The sequence below is a fragment of the Dipteris shenzhenensis genome, chromosome 9 (genome assembly GCF_047967505.1).
Source record: "Dipteris shenzhenensis isolate YYH24624 ecotype China chromosome 9, Dip_SZ_1.0, whole genome shotgun sequence".
Classification (NCBI taxonomy): domain Eukaryota; kingdom Viridiplantae; phylum Streptophyta; class Polypodiopsida; order Gleicheniales; family Dipteridaceae; genus Dipteris; species Dipteris shenzhenensis.
This window is the reverse complement of record NC_141604.1, coordinates 55,205,950-55,213,589: the sequence shown is the minus strand read 5'-3', so window position 1 is coordinate 55,213,589 and position 7,640 is coordinate 55,205,950.

Here is a 7,640-nt window from a genome sequence, read left to right as displayed (position 1 = left end):
AACAGGTGGTTTGGGAGGAAAAAGACGTTTTTTGATGATTCCCCTGTTTCTTTCAATGTGACTAAGAGTCCAGAATGACCTGTAGAGGCAACCATTGCGTGCTTTTGGTGTCCATTGCACTTTGGGAGTTCGAAAAAACACCTTTATTCTTGAATTTGGCATCATTTTGTTGGATTTCTAACTCACTGTCTTTGCTTCAATGTTTTTCTACCAGTGTGTTGGAACTCAAGTTTGAAGCAACCATTCGCAGATCGGGTGGACTCATGAGGTCCTAAAACTTTTGTGTTGCTCATCATTCGCACTCCGGTGGTGTTTACAAAAAGATCTGTTTGCAAGGTTCGTGTGTTGGACTCGATGATTGGGACCACGGTTTTCAAAACCGTCTATTCCATTGCATTTCGAAGTGCCAAAAACCCCTGCCTGCTAGCTCTTGCATGATTCCATGAAGATTTTGAGAAGTTTCGTCTCTCTGAGGCGCCGAATCGTCTGTTTCTCTGTCAAAAATCCATTCAAAGGTTCAAACCTTTGATTTTTGGATTATAGGTTAATTGCAATGGGTTGACTCCCCGTTTCCCATTCATCGGTTGGGATTTTGGAGTTCCAGCAGAAGAGTGATATTTGCAAATTGTCTTGTTGAGTTCGATTATGCAGTGACACCCATGTTTTGAGGCATCTCACGTTCTATTTTCACTAGCGATCATTGCCGTGGGCTCGCGATTTTTGGATATACCTTATGCAAATCACTCTGGTTGGTGTCTGAGCCATGTGTGCTCATTCGTGGTTTGCATTGGGTTGCAGTGGATGCTTTATAGGCCATTTGGATGCATTACAATCCTTGTTGGATGCATTGATAGGCCCAGATTGCCTTGTGGGATGCTTTAGTGATGGACGTTTAGCACACAAATGCTATTTTATGCTGAGGGACAGCTTTGACATATTGCAGTGGATGCACAACTTGTGCTATGATCTTTTGGATAAAATTTTATTAATGCATATGCTCATGGACAACATTTATGCTTGAGGCATTTTGGCACTTATTGGCATTGGGATTGCCATTGCAATTGGCATTTTCTTTTGGGCTAGATTTGCTCATATGGATGCATAGTATATGCACATGAGTTAGATGTATTTTGATGCTTTGAGTCTTTGAGGTTTGGTGATATTACCTTCCATTTTGGCATACACATTTGGGTGCACCTGGTATTTGGTGTGATTTCTCTCTTACAGGTACTAGCATTTGGGATTTTGTTTCATTTGCATCATGGCATCCTCTTCCATGTATGAAAAGGAGTTTTTCAGCATTAAAAAGTTTGATGGGACAAACTCTTCTTTGTGGAGAGAACAAATAAGGGATGTGCTTATTCAAAAGAAGCAAAGTAAACCCTTGGCAGGGATTGGAGCTAAGCCTGCAGATATGTATGAGGATGATTGGAATGAGTTGGATGCATTAGCAAAGTCTACTGTTAGACTTCATCTTGCTGTGTCATTTTATTTTACAATAGTAAAGCAGCCACTTATGAGAAGGAAACTGCCAATAATAAAGTTTACCTCATAAAGAGGTTGTTTTAGCTGTTTTGCAGATGAAGGGGTCTCAATTGCTTCTCACTTGAATGAATTCAATATTATTTTCAGCCAGCTTCAAGCTTAGAAGATGAATTTTGATGCGGAGACTAAGGCAATATTCCTCTTGTGTTCATTGCCATCCTCATGGGATACATTCCGTATAACTGTTAGTAACTCTCTACACCTGGTGGACTATTGAAGTTTGATGATGTTGAGGGTAGCTTATTGGCCGAGGAGTTTAGATGGAAGTCTATGAATGGCCATAAGCAGGATGCAAAGGGGCATATCACAGTTCAAGGGGAAGTCCCAAGAAAGAGGAAAGTCTCGTGCAAATCCAAGGCACGAAACATTGAGTGTTACCATTGTGGCAAGAAGAGCCACATGAAAAAGGATTGCTACAAGTTGAAAAGAGAGCAAAAGGATAAGAAAAAGAATGCAAATTGGGGTGCAAATAAGAAGGAAGAGAGTCCCAAGGAGGAGAGTTAAAAATCAAGATCGAGGAGATTAATGCAATCACTAATAATATTGACAATAACGTTCTCTTCATGTCTAGTCTACCTGCATACTTACCACTTCAGATGTTGCATATTCCCAAGATTGGATTTTGGATTCTGGGGCTTCATTCCATGTTACTCCCATAGGGAATGGTTCTCCACTTATGATAGTGGAAAGACAGGTTGTGTGTGCATCTTGGAAATAACTATGCATGTGACATAGTGCAAGCAGGTGACATAAAGTTTTCTTTTGCAAATGGGTTTGCATTTTTTTTATAAATGTGACATGTTCCTAAGCTAACCAAGAGTCTCATTTCAGGGGGTCAGCTAGATGATGTTGGTTTTCACACCACTTTTGGCTTTCAGAGTTGGAAAATTCAGAAGGGCTCTATGGTTTTGGTAAGAGGTGCCAAGTGTGGGACATTGTATCCCTTACATGTATCAGGGTTGTTTGATCATGTTCTTGCAATAACCGAGCAACCAAGTACTTCTTTGTGGCATTTCAGATTGGGGCACATGAGCCAAAATGGAATGAAACTCTTATGCCGTTTGGGTTATGTACGACATTTGAGTTTTTCTGATTTTGAATTTTGTGAGCATTGTCTCTATGGGAAGCAGACTAAATCAGCCCAAAAAAGAAGGGGAGATAAATATATTGAAAGTGCTGGCCAACGAATGTACATGAACTCTTCCCTTTGGTTCTTTCCTTTTAGATGGGTTGTTAAAGAATATGTGTTACTTCCATCTACTTTGGGGTATTCCTAGAAGGGTTTGCTCAAATGGCACATGGGATTCATGTGTTAGGGTATATGTTCGAAACTATGTTTTTGTGTTAAAGTCTCCTTAAATTACCACCCTCTTAACCTTCCCCGAGCTCCATCCTAACATTTATTCTCTCCATCATCTCTTTGCTCATGCCTCTCACCATTTTCAACTAACACTGACCTACGGTTAATCTAACCTAATGTTAGTTAACCTAACCTAGGGTTAGTTAACCTAACCTAGGGTGCTCCATAATGAAGAACAACACTTGGGACCTTGTGGATCGACCACCAAAACACAATGTAATTGGAACCAAGTTGGTGTACAAGACCAAGTACAAGTCCGACGGCACATTGGATAAGTACAAGGCTCGGCTCGTGGCAAAAGGATACAAGATTCCTACATCTTCCATCTGCTTTGGGGTATCCCTACAAGGGTTTGTCTAAATGGCACATGGGATTTGCAAGTGTTGGCCAATGAATGTGTATGTTCTCTTCCCTATAGTTCTCTTCTTTCTCAAATCATCCATTAAAGAATGCGTGTTAGTTCCATCTACTTTGGGGTATCCCCGGAAGGATTTGCTCAAATGGCACATGGGATTCATGTATTAGGGAATATGTGCGATGGTTTACGTGCCAATGAATCCTTGAATAACATGTAAGAATACGCTTGTATCTTCCATCTCCTTTAGGGTATTCCTACAAAGGTTTGCTGAAATGGCACATGGGATTTGCTGGTATTGGTCAATATGTTCCCTTCCCAGTAGTTCTTTTCTTCCAAATGGTTCATTAAAGAATACATGTTAGTTCCATTTGCTTTGGGGTATTCCCGGAAGGGTTTCCTAAGAATCTAGAAGTTAAAGATCCATTTCTACAAGATGTTGAATCTCGGTTAATGGAGTTGCATATCTTGCCTATGGAGGAGATATACATTTTTCAAGTAGCTACTGACATCAAGCGAAAATTGCATGATGAATAGATTTCTAAATAGAAGGATCTTTTTTGAGCAAATTTACAGAGGACATTTTATACTTTTTAAGTAATTTTGGGATAATTTCAAGTCCCAATGGTATAGAAAACTCACTTTTACTTTCATGCCATGCTCGAAGCATGGCCTATAATCTTCAAGTGTTCCATGCTCGAACTGAAGTTCAAGCACTAGCGTATACTTTTCAATAAATTGGATAAAGAGAGAGGGGGAGAGATGATCAAATTCATCCCAAAATCAAGGAATTGTCCCTGAATTACTAAAACAATATTTTGAGGGAGAAAGAGAGATTGTTGAAGTACCAATAACAATCACAAATCTGAGTGGAAGTGGACAATTAGTTCTAGAATTGAGGAACACAAGAGCATCCAACCATTGTAGCGGTAAGTGCCAACCTATCTATTGAGAAACTCAAACTAACAAGGGATATATTTGTCAAGTATAAGGATGTGTTTTCATGGAGTTATATGGATTTGAGAGGAGTTCCTCCTAAACTATGTCAGCACAAAATACCTTAAGTCTTAGATGCTAAGCCAATTTGGCAACAAAGGTATAGGATGAATCCCAATTATGCCAAGCAAATCAAAGCTAAGTTGAATCAACTTTTACAATCTGGATTATATATGCCATAGACCAAAGTGATTGGCTTTTTCCTATAGTAGTTGTGCTTAAGAAAAATGGCAAACTCTGAGTTTGTGTGGATTATCGAAAATTTAACATTCAGATAGTTCTAGATCCATTTCCCATACCTTTTACTGATGGAATTTTAGATCAGCCATGAGATGTACCCATTCATGGATGGCTATAGTGCTGGATATAATCAGATTACAGTGGCCCCCAAAGGCCAATCAAAGACTCCTTTTACTACAATGTGCTTATGCTACCAAAGTGAAGCCATTGAATTGAGGAACTCCCTGTCCATTTTTCAGAAGTTTATGGTGGAAACGTTTCGAGATTACCTCACAAAATTCATTGCAATTGACTTAGATGATTTCGGCATGTATTCCTCAGATATTGATCACCTGGTATATCTTGAGAAGGTTTTTTGGATCCTCAAACAACACATGGAATTCATGTGTTAGGGTATATGTATGGTTAAATGTACTTTTTGAACTCGTAGGAGTTCAATTGATTTTTAAAAAGTACTCTATGTCAGAATGAATCTAAACTCGAGTAGTTTTCTTTTGCAAAACGAAGCTAGGAGCAAGGCAGGAGTGGTACAAAAAATCTTTGTAATGTGTTTTGATCTCAAGAATCCGTGGATGTTGAGCTATCAAAGACCCACATGAAAATCTTTGGAATATGCCATGGTGAAGATAAAAGATTGAGGGGTCGGGGGGGGGGGGGAAGTCCATGTAAAAGATGGAGTACGAGGGCATATATATTAAGTATAAGGCGGTGAGTGGGAGCCGTGTAAGTTGAGGAGCCCTGAGAGGAAATGGTTGATAATTTGTTCATATTGTATCTTTCGAGTGGGGACTTAATATTCAACGTTTGAAAACCAAGCTTGTGTTTGTAGGCTGAACAAAGAACATATATTACAAGGAAAAGGTAGAGAATAGTGAGACCGAAGAAGGGCAAGCTTCAAGATAGCTCTCTTTTCGACCCCGTATTCTTCCTTGCTGGAAATCCTAGAATTCATTGAGATATATTATACATAACCTTGAGTGTCCATTCCCATTTTGAGTCCTTTTCAAAACTATATGGTGTGCTTGTTCGTGCCCATGGTCTGTCAATTTGAGATTTGTGGCTTTTGTACATAGATTGGTCACAACATGGTATGAATGCCAATAAATAGTAGCACAAAATTCACATTCAAACTCCTAAAGATTTGCGGTGTAGAGTAGGCCTTTAGGACTTAGCATTTTGAAGGGTGTTTTTGTGGAGAGTCCCAAGTGCGTGTTGTCACACTAAGAGCATAAACCTGAAGAAATACTTTATAAAAAAAGTTTTATATACTTTCATAAATATTTAATTTGGCTTTTTCCCTTGGAGATAAAATGATTTCCTCTTTAAATTTGAATGATTTGAATAAGACTGTTTGGATTAATGTCAAGTCTAGAGGAAAACGTAAGGATAACAAAAAAGGTAGAGAGAGGAAAAGGGTGTGGATGAACTAAAATAAGGGAGGTGAACGATTCCTTAATTTTCCAAGCTTTCGTAAGTTTAGATAGAAAAGGTTTAGAGTATTTAGAAAAGTATGTAAAATTACGAGAATATATAAACACTGAACTTCAAAGCAACCGTTGATTTAGCGAGGAAATATACAATGCAAAGAGAACATTTAACAATATACAACTACAAAGATAACATTTTACAATAAATGGTTTACTGTAAAATGGATTCGTGAATGTTGGAATACATTTTCCTTGGGATTTTCTAATGAAAAATGGGTTGAGGTTAATTTAATCAAGCATTGTCACTCTCAAGGTAGTTTGTTAGCACATTAGAAAGATGGTTAACATGATTGGTCAATAAATGGTGACCTCGAATGCGTGTGTACCTATAATTTTTTGTTCGCTGTCTTTCTCTACCGAAATCTCCTTAGATAACACATGCCAAGATGCCTACGTCTACCATCTGCTTTGGGATATCCCTACAAGGGTTTGCTCAACTGGCACATGGGATTTGCAAGTGCTCGCCAATGAATGTACATGTTCTCTTCCTTGTGGTCCTTTCCTTTTAGATGGGTCGTTAAAGAATACGTGTCACTTCCATATGCTTTGGGGTATTCCCAAAAGGGTTTGCTCAAATGGCACATGGGGTTCATGTGTTAGGGTATATGTCTGAAACTATGTTTCCATGTTGAAGTCTCCTTAAATAGCTTGTAACAAGATTCTTGCATCGTCCATCTGCTTTGGGGTATACCTTCAAGGGTTTGCTTAAATGGCACATGGGATTTACAAGTGCCGGTGGCCAATGAATGTGTCTATTCTCTTTATATTAGTTCTCTTCTTTCAAATCATCCATTAAAGAATGAGTGATTCATGTATTAGGGAATATGTGCAGTGGTTTACGTGCCGATGGATCCTTGAATAACATGGGAGAATATGCTTGTATCTTCCATCTCCTTTGGGGTATTCCTACAAAGGTTTTCTCAAATGGCACATGGGATTTGTAGGTATTGGTCAATATGTTCCCTTCCCAGTAGTTCTTTTCTTCCAAATGGCTCATTAAACAATACATGTTAGTTCCACTTTAGGGTATTCCTGGAAGGGTTTGCTCAAATGAGACATGGAATTCATGTGTTAGGGTATTTGTACGGTTAAATGTACTTTTAGAACTGGTAGGAATTCAATTGATTTTTTAAAAGTGCTTTATGTGAGAGGTTGGCCAATAAATGAATCTTAACTCTTTTTAGTAATTTTCCTTTTGCAACGAAGGAGGAGCAATACAATTTGTTAAAATTGCATCTTTTGAGTGGGGATTTAGTATTCAACGTTTGAAAACCGAGCTTGTGTTTGTGGGTCGGAAAGGTAAAGGTAGAGAATATTGAGGCTGAAGAAGGGCAAGCTTTCGGATCCTTACTTGAAAGCCTAGAATTCGCTAAGACATATTATAGATAAGCTTGTGTATCCATTCCCATTCCGAGTCCTTTTCAAAACTATATGGTGTGCTTCTCGTTCGTGCCCATGGTCTACCAAATTGAGATTTGTGGCTTTTGTATGTAGATTGGTCACAACATTATATGAATGCCAAGAAATAATAGCACAAAATTCACATTCAATCCCCTAAAGATCTATGGTGGAGAGTAGGCCTTTAGGACTTAGCATTTTGAAGGGTGTTTTCGTGGAGAATCCCAAGTGCGTGTTGTGGCTAAGAACATAAACGTGA